General features: G+C 45.0%; 1 long non-coding RNA gene across 2 annotated transcripts in view; it reads right to left on the bottom strand.

Annotated features, from left to right (window-relative positions):
* LOC307212417 overlaps window positions 1–23202 on the bottom strand; it is a 34818-nt gene extending 11616 nt beyond the window's left edge. Inside the window, exon 1 of one of the 2 annotated variants that reach the window (XR_013836987.1) lies at window positions 23133–23202. This is a non-coding gene — a long non-coding RNA (uncharacterized lncRNA). The remainder of the gene's footprint in view (window positions 1–23132) is intronic. The other variant, XR_013836988.1, reaches the window with a different exon arrangement.
* Between the last annotated feature and the right edge of the window lie 1133 nt (window positions 23203–24335).

Below are 24335 nucleotides of genomic sequence, written 5' to 3'. Positions count from 1 at the left end.
TGCAGGCACCCTTGAAGTCAAAACAAGCATGAGTCCTGTGGCATTTAAAGGCTTAAAAATGTGCTGCGATCCAGAACCCTCTTCATCAGATGCATGAAGTGTTATCCTCTCTTGGCAGATACATGGATGCAGACAGAAGTGGGAGAAGTTCCGGCAAAGCAAAAAAGAGGTGGATCATATTACTTCTTAGGGCAAAAATGAAAACAAGTATAAAAGATCCCATCAGAGTGGGAGTGACCCACTCCAAACGTGATAAATCAACAAAACAAGGGGACTTCTGATCATCACTATTCTGGAAAATTAAGGTTACGTGATTACAGTTGATTGGGCCAGAGATGTATATAGGCTCCCTTGTGCCTTTGACAAGGAGATGTATTGGTGTGTCCCCCCACCCACCCCTTGTGACAGCCCATGCCAATGACAGGATTCTTCCACCAAGGCACACAGAGAAGCCAGTGTGCCTCACCCGGCTGCCCAGAGCAGTGGAGGAGGAGCCCAGGGAGTGTGTGGACAGGCAGGCAGGCTCCTAGCCCCTTCAGGTCAGAGTTGAGAGTCCCAATTTTGCAACCACTGGACCTGTCACTTTGGTGAGGGCCAACCTGACCTACCCTTAGGTAGGTACACCCCTGAATTGAAGGGTATTGCACAACACACCCTCTTGCCAAAAAGATTGGACTTTTTGCAGCAAGAAAAGTGATGGGGAAAAGGCACTTGAAAGTGTGGAATAACACTTGCTTTGATACAAACATCATCTAATCTCTCCCACAAACAAATCAGGATGAACGCTTGTTAAGTAGCCAACATCATCTACTCTCCCTGCAGTGCAAACTAATTGGGATCAATTCACAATGAACATGTTGACAGGGCTCCTTGAAGAAAGAGCAAAATACACGTGATGATGCTGTTCAGACGTTACCAATGAAACGTCTCATTATTTGTAGCCAGTGCAAGGTTTTGGAGGGGGAATTTCTCATGCTTTGCAAGTACTAAGAGTCACATTGGAACAGGAATCTTAGTCCTGCGGGCCAAATGCAACCTACAGACCTCTCTATCTGGGACTTTGCCCAGGCCACAGCTCCTCCACCACACTTTCTCTCCAGGCCACACCCTTCACCAGCCTTGGTTCGCACCCTCTGTGTTTGTTTCTGCCTGGCTGGAATGTGCCTTTGCTTTGACAATGCCTCTTGCTTGCTTGCTTGCTTGGATGGATGGAGAAAAGAGAGGTGTGTGTGCAGAAACAAGTCTATTATGCAAAGGTAAAATTTACATTAATTGCTCCTCCTTCCACCCCGCCCCCAAGCAGATGACACGTATACACCCAAGTTGCCCAGAAGGGAATGCATCCCTCTAGCTGAGAAAGGTTCCACACCTCTGCAACGGGATACCTGAAATGCTTTATATTCAAAAGGCAATGAAGTAAAATCAAATTTCAGTCTTGCAAAACTTTTCGAATTTCCAGCAAGTGGCAAATCTAGTCTCAGTTTTCCTAAGTACCACGCTTTATGCTTCACATTTTCATTTTTTTGGAATTATAATGTTATCTGTGGCAGTTATCTATGAAAGATAACATTCTGATAAATTTGGGGGTGGGTTGTAATATGTCAGTAAGAAATAATGTTTGTTTGTTTTTTTAATCCAACAATGTAAGCTTTCATTTTTGCCATAAGTGGAGAATAATTTTTGAACTGAAAAATGTTGCACTGTCCTCTGAGCTGGGATGTAATACAAGATCTTACCATAAGGTGTCCCACTACCCCCAGCATCACAGATACAGAAAGAGTCTTGCTGTGGAGTGTGCAATATAGGCAAACAATGGGACTTCTGATGTGTTTTATTATATTACTTGTCCGCACAGGGTCCCATGAAGTTACAGGAGTGCTCTTAAACATGATGGCTTCCTCCCCATAGCACAATTTCCTTTTCTCTCCACATATCTAAAGAGTCACCTCACTTATACTGCCCACTTTTGAATCTCATCACTCTCACGGAGATCCTGTTATATTTCTGCAGGAGCTGACCGTTCATCTCTTCCTATACCCACACCTCTATTTATGTCTCCACACCTGGCTTCAGCTTTCCCCCTTTTTTCAGCAACAAAGAGTCACAGAATTCTAGAGTTGGAAGGGACCCCATAGGTCATATAGTTCAAGCCCCAGCAAGGCAGGAATCCTGCCCACAACTGTCCCTGGGTGGGCTTGAACCACCAACCTTCTGGTTAACAGCCAGACACATTGACCCATTGTGCCATGAATCACCTGGGAGGCTGGTGGTCCATCAACCAACTCATTAAACCTATGGACCTCTCCATACGCTGCATACCCAAGATATCTTTAAAGCACATTCAAAACACACTCTTTCTGTCAAACGGTTCTGGGAACTGTAGTTTATCCCTCACAGAATTACAATTCCCAGCAGCCCTCAACAGAACTACAGTGCCCAGAATTCTTTGCAGGAAATAATGCCCTCCAAAGGTGTTTTAAAGGGATAGTGTGTACACAGCTGTAATCCACTGTTGCTGACCTCAGGGGAGACTAATTCATCACCCAGTAAAAACTTAAGTTGACCAAAGAACTAATTCAGAATAATCTCAGGCAGATATTACATTGTGTGTTAAACTTCCATGTTCCCAAAAAAGCTATTCTTAGAAAATACTTCTCATGATTGGCAAATAAATGAGAGAGAGAAGCAATGCGGCTGCTTTCCTAAGTGGCCTTGCCTTTTGAAATGTTGTGCTCTTCACGGCTCCACCCACAGCAGCTGTCACTGTGCAACACACCCTACACACACACACACTTTCATTGCCCGGATCCTGGCACAGAGCCCCTCCCTGGATTTCCCAGTGCTGACGTCAATTCTCCTTGTGTGCCTTTGTTAAATGGCTATGGCCAGATGCTTCAACTCTATGTGGCTTTGAGCCAAGAACCTCAGAGAGCTAGGGATTATGCTTCAGGGGAGGCAAAGGCAGATTGGGCAGGAGTGGGGAGAGCAGAGACACATTGTCCCTCTAATTGCAGTCCCTTTCCAAATTGCTGATTTACAAGTAATCCTGCCCAAGGCCTGATGGGTACCATGGAGACCATTTGAGTAACACCTGGAGCCATGACTTCACCAAAACAGCTAGCGTTGTTAATCTCCATTCATTACTATCTGTCTAGCCAGCAGTTACCTGGTAACAGGTGTAGCGGTGGCTAGCTCAGTCAGGTATCCTTTGCTGGTTCTCCAAAATCAATATGCCACTTGGCTGCCCTGGCAGACTCTTTGTTCAAGACAGACTGGTGGCTCTTGGATTTGTCCCTCTCCTCTGGGAACTGAGCCCAAAAAGCAGAGGAAGGCTGTGCAGGCAGGTTGTGAAGCATCCTGTTGAATGGAATCAGGTGTGTGACTTGTCCCAGTCCATCAAAAATGTCTCCCCCATCCCTGCACCTCAAGATCTAGTTTGCCCAATGAGATCTAGCTTGCCAAACCAATAAGCTAAATTCATGGAGGAGAAGGCTATCAGCGATTCCTAACTATGATGTGTATGCTCTGCCTCCATGCTTCTGAATACTAGTTGCTGGAATTCAGCAGCGTATCACTGCTGAAATTCAGCCCCCAGCAAGATACAGTCAGCACCTCCCAGCTGAAGAGGAACACCGTGTATTCATTCTGCTTTCCCTGAGTACATTTCTTGCAGGTAAGAGACGAGCTATGTTGCTTAGCAACTGGGGAGCAGGTTATCTGTTAAGCACCATTCCTTCCTCTTCAAAATGTAAAACATCCCCCTCCCATACACACACACATACTTCACTCTTATTATTAGGGAAGAAGACTATCTGGCAGGAACAAGATCCTTGTTTCGCTATCATACTCTTACCTTTAGAAGAAACCTAGCAACTAGCTGCAATGCCCAAGTTCTACTAAGAGTGTCAGAGGAATACCAGTTGCAGGGAATCTAAAGTAGGAAGAGTCCAGCTGGACTCAGCCTTCTTTCCCATATGCATCTGGCTGGCCAACATGAGAAGGGGATGTTGGACTAGATCAGGCACGTCCAACAGGTAGATTGTTATCTACCACTAGATCACTGGATGTTAGTGGTAGATCACTGGCTCCCCCAAAGAAGCTCAAAACTTTGCCTCCCCTAAAAAAAGTGGGCTTTTCTTCCTTTCCTCCTCTCTAAAGAAACCTCAACAACTTTGACCTGAACCCCAAAAAAGGGGGTAGATCACTGCCAGTTTTTAACTCTGTGAGTAGATCACAGTCTCTTGGGAGTTGGCCACCCCTGGACTAGATTAACCCTTTGGCCTGATCTAGCAGGGTTCTTATATGAACTCTGTTCCAGGGGAAAAAAAATCCCATCTGCCTATTTGAATCCAATAAGGATTCTAGGAATCCAAGGCATTTTCAGACCCATTTTTCCCCACCTGCCACGTTCCTGGAATTAAACCATGCTGCTATCACTTTGCACCAATGGCCATTAAACACTGGAAACAAAACAGAACCTCCAGATACAGAGGCAGTATGGTTCTGGGGACAACTGATGGCAAGAGCAATACTCCCTACTGAGTTGTACAAAGGCAACACTGAGACTAGGAGAAGGACGCTGACAGGCAGCCTCTGACAAAAGCCTGGGTGTAGCCAGGATTTTTGTTGGGGGGGCAGGCCATTTGTTTTAGGGGGGCATAACCTCAGTTAGCTATGTATTTCTATTGATTTTTATTTATTGGGGTACATCTGCCCCTCCCTGCCCCCCTTGCCTATGCCCATGGACTGAAGGCAGACTGAGGTTGGTGGGGGAGTGCTGCTGCAGCTAGACTGTGTGCATTCTCTCCTTGTACATTACATTGACAAAAGGCATAAGCCACTTCTGTGAAATATGACATGTGGGGGGCAGAGGATAATTTCACATATGAATCAGTGCTTAGGCACAACTGACTTCCTCTAGATTGCACCTTTTGTCTTTTAGCCACTGGAAAGCAAACTAGCACAAACCCCCAGAGAGGAGCTCACCCCCTTCCTGACTTACAGTGACTTTTGCCTGGTACGTGGCATCTCTTTCAACAAACCACCTTCCCTTCTCACCCAGCCCACGATGTGTTTGAAGCTTGCCTGCTGCTCTTGCCCTTGACACTTGCTGTACATCACCCTAGTGATGCGCTGCCTGCTTCTCAGAGGCTCCAGCAATGCACACCTGCTGTGCCCAGGTTGCTTCCTGTATCTGGGGGTGATACGCTCTGCATTTCTTTCCAATTATCCGTTGACAGAGGGCAATTGGCATAATGGGGCCAAAGCCATTTGGTGGCTTTACGATAAATGCCTCCTGTCACCTGGTAGACAGGGACATCAGACCATTAGCTCATCATCTGAAAGGAATCTGCAATGCATCACGGGGAGGGGGGCACACTAATTTGAAATATGCTTCTTCGGCTGCTGCTCTACAGCTGCGTGGAAAAAGGATGTTTTGAGCATATTTTATTGTCAGCACCAAAGTCTTCAGAACAGCCTTTGCCAACCTGGTGCCCTCCAGTTATTTTGGACTACGGCTCCCATTAGAAGTTGTAGTCTAAAACTTTTGGAGGGGCATCTCCAATCATTAAGTTGCTGTAGCTCCTTGTTAATATTACCAGAGCTTGCTCAGGCTGTTCCAAAAGTTTCCATAGGGATCGATAACCTTGCTTGGCATAAATAAATGAATAACCAGAATCAGACCATTTCCTAGCTTGCTAAGGTAGCCTCCTCTCTGAAAAGGCCAGCCAGTAGATTAAAGGTGCAAGCCAGCTTCCATGATTGCCTCTATCCAAGCTGGCACTGGCAGTGTCAGCTGCTCCCAGCTTCTGTTCATTACCCTCTTGTCCTGCCGCCAACCATCACCTAGTTCTCTGCTCTTTCTAATCATCTGTCCTGAAAGGCCAGGCCCCTGCTAACTGTCCATACTTGCACAGTACTTTTTGCATGGTGGCTGTTTTCATCTCAAGGGCTTCTTTCAGGACGCAGCTTCCATTTCCCTCTCCTCCTTCCCCACTTTGTGTTCCAGTTGCCTCCGCTAATGCTCACCATTCTGCCTCATTGACAGGTGTTGCTTCAGTTGGGAATGCTCATTTAAACTTGCTGAAGCTAGAGCTCCGAGCATTATTTGATGCAGCAGATATCTTTGGGGTATTTGTGAAGCAGGTTTTCCACGCCTCTTGTTTTTCTGTATGTTATTAATTTAAATTATTAAATTTATTAAATTATTTTGTACAAGGCAGTGTACAAAATATATAGTAAGGCTAATGCTTACAGAAAAAATAAAATAAGGAGCAAGCATATAAGCCAAAAAATACATAGAATTACTCCTATATATTTAGGAGTGAAGAGTTTGGTTCTCATTTTTTGTTGACTTAGTAATATTAATGGGAAGCTGTCTTTTCTACATGAAAGGAAAATGCACTTACAAAACATTTGAAACCAACATCATTTAAAAAATAATAATAATCCATGTTCTGCTCTAGTAAAAGGAAAGCCCCGCAAACTGTACAAGTTGTGCAAGTTAATAAATCATTCCCCCATTAACCATGTTTGAATGGAGAGTGCCTAGCTTTATTAGACCACACAGTCCAGATCACAGTGTGCCACACAGAGAGAAAGAGTTATGTTCAGAACAACAACACTATAGTCACTCTCTCTCCTTCCTTTGAGAAAACCCCATCCTGACTCTAATGCTCTGTGTTTGCTGACATCACTGCTAGCTGCCCTTTCTCTTGGAATCCCTCACCTCCACTCCCCCCACAACACACACACAATCATCCACACTTGATCCAAGCCAATAAGCTGATTAGGACATAAGCACAGAGCAGCAGATGCTTTTGAAGTTGCCACTTAAAGGGGCAGTCACCATGTTCAGGATAGGCAGCGTGGCTGGGTTGGGGAGTGAAACATGCTTTGAGGGCATGCTGGCCACTTAGCACATGCTGGCATCAGTGCGCACCTCCTTCAGGGGTCTTCATCCTCCAGTTGTAATGTAAGCTGCCTCAGCAATGATGAGAATAAAAAAAGGTATGTTCTGAGAGACCATGGTTCAAATGATTCAAATACCCTCTCGGTCATCATGTGGGGTGACCTCAGGCCAGTGACCATCTCTCAGCCTGACCTACCTTACAGGGTTATTGTGAGGATGGGGAGAGGGGAACATGTACGCCTCTTTGAGCTCTTTGGAGGAAAGGTGGGCTAGAAATGCTAGAAAAAAATATATATTATGGATGGAGACCAAATACTAAGAATTATCCTAGCTAAATCACACAAGACCTTTTGCATTTGTGCAAAAAAAAAAAAACACACCCTCTTCCAAGGCGGGGGGGGGGGGGCAGAGAGAGAGAGAATGTCTTATACCTAGTCAAACTATTGGTCCACCTAGCTCAGTATTGACTACATTGACTGGTCATGGTTCTCCCATGGTTTCAGATAGGAGGTTTCCCCCCTGCCCTACCTGGAGATGCTGGGGATTGAACCTGGGAGGCAAAGCCAGAGCACCACTGAGCAATGGTCCTTCCTAAAGAGAGAGAGATCTGTGAGGTGCTTCCCCTTGTTATTATTATCACCCCACATCAGTGGGAAATGTGTAAACACTATAATAACATAGGCAATAATCCAGACAGGTCTTTCCCACCCTGTTTCTTAACATGTTAGAGGTTAAAGACAATCAGTGGAGGGCCAGAATGATGAAGTGGCTGGAGTGTTGGGTTTATCTATGAGAAACCCAGATTAAAATCTCTGCCTACTAATATGATAAGCCAGTCAAACAGGAGGTGAAAAGATATACATCTTGTAAGGAGATGTGATCACACTGAACTGGAGAGGGAGAGAGAGAGAGAGAGAGAGAGAGAGAGAGAGAGAGAGAGAGAGAGGAAAGGGGTTGTTGGAGGAGCCCCCCTCCACCTTGCTAAAATCAATAAAAGGCTCTTCTTCACTTCAGTGGCGCTAAGATTTTTGCCATCTGTGCAATTTGATTATGCCCTTCCTTGATAGAAGAGACAAGGCACCATTAAGAATCACCTGCTGAGGTTGCTGCAAAAGCAATCAAAACGGTCCACTATCGACTAAAAAAGGTGGGGGGAATACATACTAAAGAAGACCTGGACTTTTAGAAACATTTGCTCTCTTGCACACAAGCTAGCACTGCATGCTAGTAGAGTACAGCTCTGAAGCCCTGCACCTTCTTGCTCTTTCTGTCGTCCTGACTGCCTCTGGGTCATGATGGATGCATGAGGGTGATTTGGTCAGACTGGAGTTGCAGGTCCTTGGATACCCCCAACCAGACAATTTGGTCGCTTCCAGACAACTCATTTATTGAGCATTCATCCTGATTTGTTTGCAGGGAGATTAGATGATGCCAAGTATTTGTTGAAATTAATGTTGTAGCACCAAGCAAATGCTATCTCACACTTTCTAGTGCATTTCCCCATCACTTTCCTTATTACACAATGTGGGGGAGGGGATTAGAGGGAGAGCAGGCATGTTGCATAAGACCTCCAAGACAGCTTTAATTGCACAACCTAAATTTGCCAACATGTGATGAGAATCCACTGGGGGAGGGGAAGCAACAGTCTGCATGTGCCTCAGTCTGGAATGCAATTGCAACCTTTTAACCATGGGTAGGCAACCTAAGGCCCGGGGGTGGGGGTGGGCAGATGCAGCCCAATCGCCTTCTCAATCCAGCCCATGAACAGTCTGGGAATCAGCGTGTTTTTACATGAGTAGAATGTGTCCTTTTATTTAAAATGCATCTCTGGGTTATTTGTGTGGCATAGGAATTTGTTCATCTCCCCCCCCCCCAAAAAAAATTTAGTCTAGCCCACCAAATGGTTTGAGGGACAGTTGCTGACCCCTGATTTTAACCTTCTTGAATTACTCCCCCAGGCTCTGCCCCATTCCTGTAGACTGGAGAGCTGTAAAAGAGCAGTCCTCCAGCCTAGAATCTCAATCACCTTGTTCCTTGCCTGCACTAGTGAGAGGTCACTAGTGAGCATGAGGCCACTGATATAAAGGGAGGTAGTGACTGAAGAGAATCTGACTTAAAAGGAATTCAGTCTGGAGGCATCTGGCTCACAGGGTTCCTGGCATCAGGGCCCAGGTCTGGATTCAACACCTTGTTCTGCTGGTCTTCCCAATACAGCTGAGTCAGAGCCCTGGCTGCAGCTCAGTGTTGAGTCATGACAACAGGTTCTTTCAGGACAACACTTTAAAGGCAGAACTCTTTTATTCTGCCTGGGATTCTCTACACTTTCTCGGATAAGATTGGACTGAGTGACAGATTGATCCAATCCAGTCCAGCCCATGGGCCTAGATCAATCAGGATCTTCTCAGTTGTTTTGACAGGGTTATGAAACACACTCCACAGGGATGTCTGCTTGGTCCCATCTCTGCCCAAGCAGAGGGCATAAAAAACATATCATTTTCAACAGGCTGTGAGTTGACTGATCTGATTTACATTTTAAAAAGAGAGTACTAAGGATGCTTGCTGAATTTTATTCTGTTTGTGTGGGTGTTTTGCACTGTGGTGTTTGAGCTTTAAGCAATCTTTAGTCTATTTTGGTAGTGTTTGATGTCATGTGTGCTGTTATTCCCCTGTTAGGAACTCTGAGTATTTTAAAACAGAAAAGTGAGATTTAAAAGTGCCCTGGTATGTAATAAATAGCCATTACATACCAGCTCTCCTGTGTGTCTGCCCAGGAAAGAAAACGCTTTGCTGAATAAACCACTCTGTGACCTAAGAGTGTCCTGGGATTAAGTGATATAGGTCAGCCAGGACGTCAGCACCATGGACAGCGGCTGGTTTGTTTTACAGCTCTTGGAAACCCAGCCTTTTGGTGGCACGAGGCTGGCACTTGTGCTTCTAGTAAAGGGAGGTTAGGGTGAGTGGCACTCTCAATTGGTGTCTTGGGGAGCACATCCTCTTGGAGCTGAGGATGCTGAGTAGCTGAGTGCAGTAAATCTTGTAAGCTGGAGAACTTGTAGCAGTGGAGAACTGAATTCACACAATAAAGAAGCAGAGTTTGGAAGCTATGAAGCTATTCTGCCATGAAGCCAGGGCTGAAACATAGGAATCATCCTATTGGTCCATCTAGTTCAGTATTGTTTATGCTCACTGGCAATGGCTTTCCAGGGTCTTTCCCATCCCTACTTGGAGTTGCCAGGAATTGAACCTGTGATATTCTTCATGCAAACCAGATGGTTTACCACTGAACTATGGCCCTTCCTTTGTCCGTACTCTGCCCTTCTCCTTGCAAATGAAAGCTTTACACCAGAAAAGAAACCTTCGGACTTAGATTATTAGCTTTACACCAGAAAAAAAACCCTGTACTTAGATAATTCTAAGTACAGAATTACCTGTACTTAGACCACCAGCCTAAATTACACCGTTTTATTTTGTGTTAGTGGTATCTTAAATTCTGAACCAGAAGGCAGATTCCATGTTTTATATTTTGTTACTATGTGTGTGCTCTAGAAATAACAACTGCCCTCTCCCCACCTGTTATGTATGCCAACCCAAGCTTATGTCATGTGCTAGTCTTTAAGGTGCAGAAGAGTCACTGTTGTTTAGAGAGAAGAAGCTAGCTAAGGACTCAGGCATGGATACGGAGCTCTGCTCCATGTTGTCCACAAACCCAGAGCAGCTTCCAGCATCCTGCTATCTAGCCCAGCCCCTGGCTCCTTGGGGTGTGTGAAAGAGCTGAAGCACACAGTCTGTTTGCATCATAAGCACCCAGGAGATACCCAGACATTTCAGTGACAGGGGCCAAGGAGATACCCAATTAAAGAGTGATGCCTGGAAATGATACCATGGGGATGTTACTATGGCTACCAGGAATGCTTTAGTTAGAAAATCCCATTCCTTGGTCTCTGCCTGAATGCAGAGTGCAGCCGTGCACAGATCTGTTCAAGGTTTTAGTTATTCAATGAGGGCTCACTCTCGTTCTCTGTCTCTCACACACATATATGCACACACCTTCCTCAGAAAGGGTGCCACAACTGCAGCAGAGGCGCTGTTCTGTTATCCATTAGTCTTTGACCCAGCCCAGCCTCCAAGTGTGGTGCACGTTTCAGTCACTAAACGACAGCTCGGAATAGACTGCAGCAAAATCTAACCAATCAGGAAGCAGGCACTCCCTGGGCCATGTGGAGCATGCCTTATTCACAATTTTTAGAAAGGAATCCCTAATGAGGTTCCCGCCCCACTACAATTAGCTGCTGCAGCCTGGAGGAGGAGGAGGGATTCCCCCCTCCCATTTATTTCTCCCTAGCAGAAGAAAATGCAGAATAAATGATTTGATATTAGGGACAGGGGAGGAAGAATGGGATGGAATCCGACACACGCACACCCAATCCCCACATCTGTTTGTTAGATGGTTTGTCTGTTGGGCACACCTGCCTGTCACATCTGGTGGCAAGCTCAGCCAACTGGTTTGATAAGCGATGATGCCGACTTAATCAGAATGACTGAGGCAGAGGAGAAAAAGCTGTCTCCAGTTGCTTCTTGATTGCTCTTGTACTTCATGCTATTATCTAACAAGGAGTTATAATGCTTGAGCCTTTCTAAGGAGGATTTGAAATTTGTTTGTTTTTTAAAAAGATATAACTTGCATTGTAACCTGAACATTGTAACCTTTACATAATCTGCAGGCTTCATCATCATTTAAAACAGGTTTGTATGATCTAACATAACAAGCACATCTCATTTTTGGTGAAACATAGACCCCTGGACAATGAGAGCGATTAATCACTGGAGAAGGATAACCTGGAGCAAGATAAATTGAGGCCATTCTGCATAAGGAGAAAAAACTAGTTCCTGCTTTATTCACACCCTAGAAAGGGAGGAGGAAAAAGATTAACTATTTGACACAATCAAAACTGATGATATTAGCTGTGCAAAGGATTAGACTGTGAAAAATATGAAAGATCGATGGATTCTGAGGCCCCTTCTCTGTTATTCTCTTCTGACTTGACACTCTTTACTTTCTCCTGTCAGTTTGAAGTTCCCCTCCAGAGGGCCTCCTTGAAAGCTAAGTGAAGCATTTCCATGAGGTTTGGCTAAAGCTCATATTGATTCTCTGCACAAAGGCAGAGAAGCAAACTGTATCATTTCAGCCATGAGCCCTATAATTTTAGGGGTTGAGGGAGGAAAGCCACGAAGAATGAAAGAGCATACACTAGATGTACTGGGTGAATGATGCTATTGTGTTCTGAAACGAGACAAAGGATTTTTAAACACATTATTTGGCTTACCAATTATTTGGCTTACCAATGCCAGAATGTCTGTGTAATCAAAACCTGTTTTATCAAGTATCACTGTTAAGGATGCAGTTGTCACTGTTTGTATTTGACTGCATTTCATTTTCCACTGACCTAACATTTTACAATCCAACACAAATACTTAGGCTAATTGTGGTCCATGAAAGCTTATGGCGTAGTAAATGTGTTAGTCTTCGTTTCTTCGATGGCTTTGCTGCAGAAGACTAACATGGCTATGCCTCACTCCTACCAGGGTCAAGGGACCTCTAAATGTGATTGTATGTGCAGACTGGGGTCAGTTTTCAAAGAGCCCAACCCCATGCTTTCTTATGTATCAGCAGCAGAACATGGGATCAGAATAAACTGCTGGCACAAAGGGGGCCATTGGCCTATTTAGGAGAAGCTTCTACACAAGGCATGGAGGCCAAATCCAGCCCGCAAGACTTCTTAAATGTCCCCCAGCATTGCCTCTGATCCCAAAGATCCTTCCTCTAGAGTCTAGCATAATGTGTCCATCTACTTAATCCTCTTCTGGGCCACATGGGTATAATTCTTTAAGCCTGCACTCATTCAGCTGTAACAGCAAAAGAGCCTCTTTCAGATTTATATGTCTTTGTTGTTTCTACCATAGGTAAATGGGCTCGAGCCTCTGGGTGCATAATAAGTGGAAAATTCTAGCCATACTGCTGATGGGGAAAGGAAGCTGATGGTGAAAGGAGCTCTTTGCCTTTATCTTGGTTTGCATGGAAACAAACTCCGTGGACAGATGAAAAGTTCCTGGCACTTTAGCCCTGGCTTGGTTCTGAATTTCACCCTCCTTAAAAATGAGTCACCAAACCACATTTTCCATGGCACAAAAACCATGATCCTTTTTCAGGATGAAGAGTGCCTGGTAGGGGAGAATGTCCATCATCTGCCCCCTTGAAGCATCCTGTTGAGGTCCACCATTGGGGTCTTTTGCTCCTAGCATCAAGTGTATCTTTATGCTGCACCAGGATCTGAAGTAATGGAGGTTTGCTTCACATTGAACAGCTTGTGGGGTGGGGGGAGAACTGATGATTTGTCTGATTGCGGGTGTTGTTTATAGCTGCTGCACACTGCCAGTAAATGAAATCTGGGGGAATGTAGGAAGTCCTACTACTAATGCAGAAGAAAAAGAAGTCTGTTTTATTTATTTAAAAATCACCAATCACTACAAATGTAGTGTAAATGCTTAGGCATAAGTATGCAAATATTCGGGTGACTTCCTGCCATTTCAAATTCCCACACAATTCAAGGGTGTGGGGACTGCTCAGTCATTACACTTACAGCCCAAACAGATGTGATGTGATGGAGATCCAATCATGGAACTCCCAATCATTATTTTTATTTTAAAATGTAAAGCACCAGAGTTGTCTGTGGAGGGGATACATTGATTGAAAATTTATTGCATTGTAACTGTATTGTAACTTTTGAATAAATGTTGTTGTTGGTTTCTTTAAAATGTAAAGTACATGCAGCATTTGCAAAGTATGGGAACCAGTTTTGACTGGAACAGCAATGCAGGGGGAGGAGGTGTTTTAAGCATCCTTTTGATTGAAATCACTCCACTCAGCTGCTATTAGCTCCACTGGTTGAAAAAAAGATAGGCACTCCCTTTCCTTTAGTGGGGCAGTGTGTGTGTGCGCACACGCACAACTTCAATGGGGGAAATAGTGCAGGGGAAGGGGTTAAACACTCCTTCCCGCAACCAGGGCTCTGATTAAAAACCTACCCCAAGATCTACTGTAGAGTTTAAAAGCTGGGGGGGGGGGGCACCCATCAGATCTCCTGCATTGGATCTGCCTTGATCCTTATCAGCAGCAGAAGCCCAACAAAGCTTACCATGTAAATTCATCAGACCCTAGCAATGATATGAATCTGTCTGATCCTGCCTTAGGGTGGATCCTGGGTGGATGATTGGCAGCCTTATAATTCCATGTCTGTGGGTATAGAAATATGAATATAAGTATTTTGTGAGCATTTATGATTCAGAATAAATGGTTCAGAGTCTTTAAAGAATGGCAATCTGCATTATCAAAAGTATGATGTCTGCTGTAAAAACTGGCAGCATCTCCATCTTCCTTACAGTGTGTATTTCTCCTTTTTTTGCATTTGGCTTCATCCCTATTAGAGAACTGGTTCCTACAAATTGCAGGCGAGGATGTAAGGGATTTGCTGTTTTTGCTGCACCACTTCAGAATGCAGACAGTAGGCTGCTCAACACTTCTGCTTGTGCCATGCCTAGAAAGACGGGCCCAAGCAGTTTTTCTCCTTGCTCTGCTTCTTTCCAAGGAAGAACCCACTCATTAGTGATAAATCAGAACAAATGGCAATCCGGGGAAAGCTGCCATTGCCATTTGCTGTGATTGAGCACTACAGAGCAGTCGGGAGCAGTGGGACAAAAGGAAGTGTGGATAAGCCCAGAAGCTCATATGACTGAAAGCTCTTTGTAGCATGTGAGAAAATGACATAGTCCCTGCACATAGAAAATAAGCATAGTGAAGGCTAGTGTAGAATTCTTCACCCTGACACTCTGGCTTTCTATATGCAGGGTGTTCACCACCTGACTGCACTGGGCCTTCATTTGCTAAGGTTGGGCAGCAATGGCACAAATTGCCCTCACACCTGAAGCTTTTTCATACCAAAATTGGTGGATTTGAAACGTAATAGATGGGACCAGACTTCAGCCTGCAGCATCATTCTACTGCGCAGTCACTGCACTGGGAAATCCTCTGCTAGGAACCGTTGTTACCCTCCCCACCCCTGAAAAAGGCAGTCTCCATTCACTTCTTTCTCTGAGCATTGCCTAGAACCAGCTAAACACATAAACACACGCACACTAATGCCAGATTAACCACTAATGCAAAGCCATGGCCTCAACAGCTGGGGAGAGTGCAGGTCTTGACAAAGAGCCTTGAGCCTTCCATTTTCAGGGGCAGGGGTGGGGGAAACTTCATTAACAGGAGAGGAAATGATCACTGGGCAGCAAAGCATTCAAACCTACTGCTCATTCGTTTGTAAACATCCTGAGCCTGTTCTGCCTGGACGGCTCACTTGCTGATTGATTGGGCTCCTGTTGCTGCTGTCTCATGTAAATGTGGAGGCTTCCACACACACTAAGCACCAATTTGTCCTAGGCTTGACCTCCTGCTTACTGTCAGTGGCACGTGAGGAAAAGAATATCCTACTTAGGGTTATTAAGGTGAAAGGCAGAGAGAGCGTGAATTATTTTCTTTAAAGACTACCGGATTGATTATGGCATCAGGGGCGGAGGAATGGGGTGCGGTGGGGGTGGTCTGCCCCAGGTGTCTTCGCTGAGAGGGGTGACATTTGGCGCACCACCCGCCTGCAATTCCCAAGCCTACCCTGAGCTGTCGGGGGAAGGGGGGAGCTGCACCGCTTTGCTGGCAGTATTCCCCCTTCCCCTGACAGCTGGGGGAGGCTTGGGAGTTGCAGGTGGGTGGCGTGGCGAATGTCTGCCATCGGCAGCTTGCTCTGCCCCCGGCTGCAGGGCACGCATGCTACTCCAGGCACCCAAGCAGCTATCCCACACCTGGGAGGGCACCTGGGCAGTGCGGGCATATGCTCTGCCGCTGTATGGCATAAGGCAGGGGTCAGCAAATTTTTTCAGTGGGGGGGTGGTCCACTGTCCCTCAGACCTTGTGGGGGGGGGCGGACTATATTTTTTGGGGGGGAAATGAACGAATTCCTATGCCCCACAAATAACCCAGAGATGCATTTTAAATAAAAGGACACATTCTATTCGTGTAAAAACACGCTGGTTCCCAGACTGTCCGCGGGCCAGATTTAGAAGGCGATTGGGCCGGATCCGGCCCCTGGTTTGCCTACCCATGGCATAAGCCTTCATGGACTAGAGCCCAACTCACCAGATGCATAACATGTTAACAATGGATAGCAAACAGTCAGAAACACTTTGTTTATTACATTTAGATCCCACCTTTCCTCTAAATGGTTCAAGACAATGTATTTAGTTACTGCTTCTCATTTTTCCTCTCACAACCAACCCTAACCCAAAGAGCTTTATGCTGGGGAGGGGACAATTTCAGGCTCGCTCTAGATAGCGCTATCCAACATTGTAACCACTGCACAATGGTTCTATACACACACACACACACACACACACACACATACTGTTATTCTAAAGCAGCAATGCTGCAGCAAGCAAAAGCTCCAGCAGCTCAGTCAGCTGCTTGTGGCTGCAAAGCCAGACAGGATGTATGTGACTGTTGCCATGGAAACAAAGGGGCAGTCCATTCTCCTTATTGAGCACAGGATGTGAGCTCAGTGTGTGTCATATGACCTGTACAGGATGTACATGGGTGGAGTTTGGAGTTTCTCTCTGTTTGTTGAAGAGAGCAGACATGTTTTCTCTGTACTGAAGTGAAAGACAGGAATAAAAGCAATGTAGATTCATTTCTGTCTGAGTCTGATTCCCCTCCCTGGGGATATGCTGGAGAGCAGGGAGGAGGAGAGCAGTTGGTGTGTTTTTCTCACAGCCTGAGGAAAATCGCCGGAACGGACCTCGTGTGTTTTTCCTGCCGGGAGTCGCCGGAGGGAGGTCAAAAGAATTCAGCCGGTGCCTGGAGAGATAGGCACATACCTCTGACCGAGCCTGAAATCTGACATTGGTAGCAGAGGATGGTTGCTACGATCCATGGAAGTCTGCATCAAGGAGACTGTATTCATCCCTCTCCATGGAAGCCTGAGATGGAGGCTGATTCTCTGCAGCCAGAAGCTGACCAGAGGAAGCTGAAAGCCAAGCTACGGAGCCCAGGTATGAGATTTTCGGGCTTAAGAGTGTGAATGCAGATGGATTAATTCTCTGCTTCATGGGAGCAACGTTTGGGAAAAACAGCTCCGAGAGAGAAGAGTCTGCATTCCAAACATTCCTGTGGTTTTTCCTGTCCAAGGAAAGGAATGTGGTTGCTTAGCAACGCAGGCCAGTTTCAAGATAAGGGCTGGAAGTCAGGCTATGCCCAGAGAGGCTAAAACAGCTCGTGTTTAGACTAGGCCCTTACATAGGAACTGTGAAAGGGACTTTCCAAGCGGCCAGTGTTATTGCTGCCAGGTGCACAGAGTGTAAACAAGCCAGCTATTGGATTTTAGAGGCTTGTGTTTGAGAGTCAATGCAAGGACTCAAAATGGATGCCAAGAAGGGGGGAGGCCTGCCTTCTCCACCCCTTTTGACCAGTGACAATTATGCATCTTGGTCTATTAAGATGAAGGCCTTGCTGCAGAATCAGAGACTGTTTGGGGTGATTGAGAACCCCATCCCTGCAGCACCAACGCGTCCTTGGGAGTCACAGGATGTGAAGGCCAGAACCGCTATAATTCTGTGCGTGTCAGACTCTCAGCTTATTCATATACAAGATTTACAGCACGCGAAAGATGTTTGGGACACGCTGAGAAGGACACATCAGAGAGATGCAGGTTCTTCAGCGTTGCTGTATTTTGAAAAGCTGACCAACCTGAGGCTTGCGCCTGATGGAGATGTTCAAGCGCACCTGACGGAAATGAAATTTCTGCGTCAGCAGATGGTGGAACGCAATTTCCGTCTGCAGGAGGAAGTGTTTTGCTTCATGGTGATCAACAGCCTGAATCGGACTTACAAAACGGTTGCCAGTCAGCTGGGGTCCCTCCCAGCGCAAGATCTAACGTCGGACAGGGTCTTTGCCATGGTTCTTTGTGAACATGACAGACTTGCCGCCCTGGAAGTCAAGGACAGGGGGAGGGAAGAACGGAGTTCAGACACCCCCACTGCTGTAGCTACTGGAGGAGACGCCGTAGCTTTGAACGTTGTCCGATGCCACAATTGTGGACAGACTGGGCATCTTCAGCGGAACTGCAGGAAGCCACGTCAGAACAAAGGAGCCAAGGGAAGCTCCACGAAGTCTGAGGCGTCAGGCAGAAGTCATGCCAAGTCACAGGCGAAGCCTGCAAAGGCTTTTATGTCCCTAAAAGCCACACCACGAGTGGGGAATTCCTTCGTTTTAGACACGGGAGCGACGGTTCACATGACCCATCGCAGGGATTTGTTTTCGTCGTTTAAGAAGCAAAGCTTCATTGTACAACAAGCCAACGGTCGAGAGCTGGAAGCCACCGGAATTGGGACTGTGTATCTTAAAAGTCTGAACTTGACTATAAACAATGTTTATTTGGTTCCAGAGTTGAAGTACAATCTGCTCAGCGTTTCGCAGATTGCCAAGAAGGGACTAAAACTGTCCTATGATGATCAACACTGCGAGATCTACAAAGATGGAGAGTTGTATCTTTCTGCCAAAGAGAAAGATGGACTGTATTTGTTGACTTTTGATCAAAGTGATTACATGAATTATAATTCTAACATGATCTCTTTTGCAGGTGTAGCTGAGAAGAGCGCCAAGCAGGTCACCTCGAGGGTCGACAGGGCATTTCAGCGGGTGTATGCTGATGTGATTGGTCCTTTAGCACCATCTAGAGGCAATGCAAAGTATTACCTAATATGTGTTGATTCTTTTACAGGTTTTGTCTGGATTTATCTTTTGGAGAGACCGAAAGAAGCCTTAGAAAGGTTTAAAGAGTTTTGTGACAAGGTTAAAAATATGCATGATGCTGACATAAATTGTCTTTGCACAGATGAGAAGCCACTTTTTCTCTTACAGGATTTCCAGATGTTCCTGAAGAAGAAAGGGATAAGACACAAACTTGCAGCTTCCGAAGAAGCTTGGAACAGATGTGTCTGTGTTAGGGTGAACAAAGAATTGCAAAAGGGAATGGAAGCGCAATTACTTAGTTCACATCTGCCACATGAATACTGGGCTGAGTCACTAATGTCATATTGTTACACGTGGTTGAGAAAGGTTTCAAAAGACTTGGGATGTTCTCCTTTTGAGAAACTGTTCCACAGAAAACCTTCTGTTGCCCATTTCAAGGTTTTCGGGTCTCATGTGAGAACAGAAGCTCCAGGTGGAGTAAAGAATGCCAGAGGCATTTTTGTGGGTTATGAAAAGGGTCTCTACAGAGTAATTTTGTCTGAATCTGGTAAGGTGATTCTCACAAAATTGCTAGAGAGTGCTCCTGAACAGGAGAGAGTGATTGTTCACACATTTCCCACAGGAGATGATGATGATTCTGATGATGATGATGATGAGTTTGATCTTATTGAGTTCAGTAGTACTGATGATGACAGCGATAGCTCAGACAGCTCAGTTGTCACAGTCATTGAGAGGAAATCTCACGTAATGACTAGACCCTCAGAAGAGGAGGATGAACCACTGATTAAGCTTAGTACTGGTTCTTCAGAGAGTTCAGAGGCTGAACCAGAAAGCAAGGGAGAGCAGCACCTCTTACGTAGGTCTGAGAGAGCAACGAAGGGTGTACCACCCAAGAGGTATTCAAAAGAGTTTGCCAACCAAGCTATTGCATGTGTTGCTGTTGTAAACGACCAAGGTCAAATTGAAGCTGTGTCTGAGTCAGAGACAAAGGCACAACAGAGAGTTGCTAACCAAGGTAATGCAGAAGCACTCATTCCTTGGAAGTCACACAACCAGAGAGGTACATTGGTAAAACCAGTGGCGTGTAGTTCCAAGGGTGGAACTGAAACAACAGGGGAGTGTTATAAGTATAACAACTGTTTGTTTTCTTCTCTGGATGACGCTTTGCTCGCAGCACGCATTGATGCTTTAGGGGGAGTATGTTATTCTAAAGCAGCAATGCTGCAGCAAGCAAAAGCTCCAGCAGCTCAGTCAGCTGCTTGTGGCTGCAAAGCCAGACAGGATGTATGTGACTGTTGCCATGGAAACAAAGGGGCAGTCCATTCTCCTTATTGAGCACAGGATGTGAGCTCAGTGTGTGTCATATGACCTGTACAGGATGTACATGGGTGGAGTTTGGAGTTTCTCTCTGTTTGTTGAAGAGAGCAGACATGTTTTCTCTGTACTGAAGTGAAAGACAGGAATAAAAGCAATGTAGATTCATTTCTGTCTGAGTCTGATTCCCCTCCCTGGGGATATGCTGGAGAGCAGGGAGGAGGAGAGCAGTTGGTGTGTTTTTCTCACAGCCTGAGGAAAATCGCCGGAACGGACCTCGTGTGTTTTTCCTGCCGGGAGTCGCCGGAGGGAGGTCAAAAGAATTCAGCCGGTGCCTGGAGAGATAGGCACATACCTCTGACCGAGCCTGAAATCTGACACATACATCAGTGGTCAAATTATTTGGGTATGTGTGTCACAAATGAGGCTCAGCTCCTTAACTTTGTGATGAGCCCCTCATCTAATGTTTTAGAAGGATACAGGGGACATGATTTGACTAAGGTGATGAGGTTTAGGTTTCATTAAGCCCTCTATATTTTTGCCATAATTTGAACATTGATACATTCTCATTCTCTCTCTCTCTCTCTCTCTCTCTCTCTCACACACACACACACACACACACACAAACACGAAAAAAAGGCATACAGGGTAGAAAAGTCATGAAACACTCTAATTCAGATAATTAATAAGGAAACCGGATAAATTCATCAAGGGGCCAGTTTCCTACCAGGGGAGTTGATAGCAAAAGTTTGTGTGCACTTCATATTTCACAGCACAATCTTATACATGTTTACTTGGAAGTAAATCAAACTGTGTTTTGTGACACTTATTCTCAGGTTAGTAGGCATAGGACTGCAGACTTAATTTCTTCCTTTTTAAAAATAATTTTTATTAAAGATTTTCTTGGTTTTCAAGCCAACCCCTAGTATATGTGTGGTTTTTGTGTCAGTGTCAACTGGGTAGGTTCTCTTTCTATTTGCTTATTACATTTCCTTAGAAGTGAGAGGGATTGGGGGCAGGGTGTGGTTGGTTGTCTGTAGTTGGCTGCAGTGAGGGTTGTTTGCATTTGTGAGGCGGGGAGGGATTGTTGTGTCAAGTAAGCTGTATTGATTTGTATGTTTTTGGTGGGTTCCTGTTGTTCTCTTGTTGGGCTGTGTATGTAATAAAGGGGAGCCATACTGGGGTGAAGGCATCCTCTTCTATTTGTCCCCATTGTCAGTTTTAGACTATTAGTTAGCTTTTCTAATTCTAATTCTGTGTATCTGAAGAAGTGTGCATGCACACGAAAGCTCATACCAAGAACTAACTTAGTTGGTCATTAAGGTGCTACTGGAAGGAATTTTTTTATTTTGTTTTGACTCTGGCAGACCAACACGGCTACCTATCTGTAATTAGCTTTTCTAGTAAGGCTGTTTCCCATGTGATTCGATACCAGTGGGTGCATATTCACTTCTGGCAGGTCTCTCCAGTGTTTGGCTATGAGGCTTCTGGCTGCTGAGAGTAGGTGGGTTAGAAGCTCTTTATAATGTGAGTGGGCATTATTATCTTGGAAAATGTTCATTAGGGCCAGTTCTGGGGTGAATTCTAATACCTGATTAGTTATTTTGCATATCTCTTGTAGGACTGCTGTCCAGAAGGCTTGGATTTTGGGGCATCCCCACCACATGTGGAGGTATGTGCCTGTGGAGGTGCAGACTTAATTTATCTTGCCTCAGCATGATAGACATCAAGTGGTCTCTAACAATGCAATTTATACATCATGCACATGGTACAAAGCTCAGGAATGTTTCACTGCTGAGTGCTTGTGAATACAGACAGAAATCTGAGCTGTGCATAAATGACTGCATAATATGAACTAAGATGTTTCTTCATATAGCATTATTAACTTTGTCATGAAGCCCAACTGAATTCAATGGAGCTGCTTTCTCAACAAATGTGTCTAGGGTTGTGTTGTTTGTCTGTTTGCTGGTTATTCCCACTTCCCTGGGGAAGGTAGTTATGTGTGGAGATCTCCAACAGAGAATCTCCAGCCTCTTCAGCAAACCATCTTTTAGAGCCCTAAAGCAGATGTGGTGTGGTGAACCTGTGGTTGCTTGCACTCCAGCTCCCATCAGCCTCCAGCAAACATGGTTAATGGTCAGAGATGATGGGAATTGTAGGGCAGCAATATCGGGGGGGGGGAGGACCAGGCTCCCTATTCCTAACATAAATGACTGAGCCCTGTGTGCCAAGAAGACCATATTCTCTGCATGCAGCCCTCCCTCTCCACTAAGGTTGGATGGAGATCATGCCCTTTCATCAGATCAAGTCAATAAATGAGGGGAGGGATTCAGGGACTTCTCAGCAGCGGTTCAGTCAACATTGTGGAACTTCCTTCCTAGCTAGAGCCATCTGGTTACTTCCCTCTCTGTCCACCAGCCAGAGAAGACCTGTTTCAGCATCATTTTTGCATCTGTCTTGGGCTGAGATGGAAGTTGCACAGAAACCACACACACACACACACACACACACACACACACAGCCCTATCTTTTTTATGTTCGTTATGTTTTTGTTCTTTTACTTGCTTTATGCATAGCTTCAGGAAAGCACAATGACAAACAGACAGGAAAGAAAGAAAGAAAGAAAGAAAGAAAGAAAGAAAGAAAGAAAGAAAGAAAGAAAGAAAGAACATCTCATTGGCTTGTACTTTGCAAATAATTACCCTGACCTTGAACAGTATGGACTTAGGAAGCCAAACTGACTGCTTGGAATCCAAGTATTGCCCCATCTTTTACACTGACAGATCTGGATGTTATCTCAAATGACTCAGTGGGTTTTTTCTGTAATTGGATGTTTTGATATCCGCTTCTTTTTAATTTATTTATGAAAGGATTGTGAGAATGGAATTGCTACAGTTGCTTACTTTGCAAAAAGCATAAACAAAAGGAAGGGGAGCAGGGAATCTGAGCATTGTTTTCATTAGAACCAAACCCAACCCCCATACCAGGCTGGAAACCAAGAGCTGCAATAAACTACTAGAGATCTACACTCTTCTCCTGCACTGAGCTAAAAATACTTACAAACAGGGCTTAATTTGTGGCCGGGAATGACTGGGGCTCAGCATGAGTTTTCAGTGCCATGGTTCAACCCAGGAGCAGATGGCAAAACTAGATTAAAATTTCCCTGAGCAGGTGCAGAGTGCATTTCCCAATCAACAGTTACAGAGAGACCCCACATATGGTTGGAGTTTCCAGACAGATTTAACTCTCAGTGTATCTCCCCCCCGCCCCCAGAAACCAAACATAGTACTTCAAACAACCTACCAATGAATATACCCCCCTCCCCGCTCCCCAAAGGTAGGGAATTCCACAATATGACTAGTAGCTTTAGGTGTTGCATCTAATAACTAGAAAATATATCCTTCCCCCACCCCCCCACAACCTAAATCAGCCCTCTGTCCCAGACACATTAACTGATTAGGCAGTCCAAAAAATAAAGCACAGGTTGGAAATAGGGATTGTTGTTTTCTATCCACATCTACACCCCCAAGTTTTCCCTGCAACTACCTTTCTTCAAGGTCCAGCATGAAGCAGGACTCCCTGAGGGCTGAGTAATAGTTGATGACACCTGAGCAGATGGAGAGGGGGGATTTAACCCTTTCTTCTCCTGCTGTGGTCTTGAAGAAAAACCCTTTCCCTAAAGCAAACATTTGCTTTGGGGAAAATCCCCACTGGTACAACTAGAAAACTCTGGGAACCAAATGGGTCAATGGTAACTACACATAACAGTCGGTATCTACCATAAATCAAACCAAACTATATGGATCCTGGTGCCGTTGCAGTAGCTGATAGATTACCGACATCAATCTATGGACTTACACAATGCTATTTTTCTAGAAAAAGAGGTTCTGGAACTCACTATGAACACCGCCCCCATTCTCTAAGAATGGCAATGGCGCCCACCTGAGAGATGCTGGAACTGAGTTTTGGCTGAAACAAAGTCCTGGACTTACATTAATTTAGACAAAGAGCTTAACACAATTTCCAAAATATTGTATTATTTTTGGTGTTTGTTAATAAAGATAAATTGTCTTTATTAAACGTCCTGAGACTACATATTGGTAACCCATACTAATTTATTGATTAAGAGCAAGACTCCTAAAAGTACTCAATAGCTGGCATCCTTGAACTAAAAAATCATCCCCCTTCTTGTTCTCCTTTAATAGCTAATCTCTGTATATCCATCTGCATACTGCTCTATCTGAAAGGGGCTTAGTAAGCCTG

Source organism: Podarcis cretensis (genome assembly GCF_951804945.1).
Source record: "Podarcis cretensis genome assembly, chromosome: 1".
NCBI lineage: Eukaryota > Metazoa > Chordata > Lepidosauria > Squamata > Lacertidae > Podarcis > Podarcis cretensis.
Note: the sequence above shows the minus strand (reverse complement) of the source record. Positions and strands in the feature narration are given on the sequence as shown.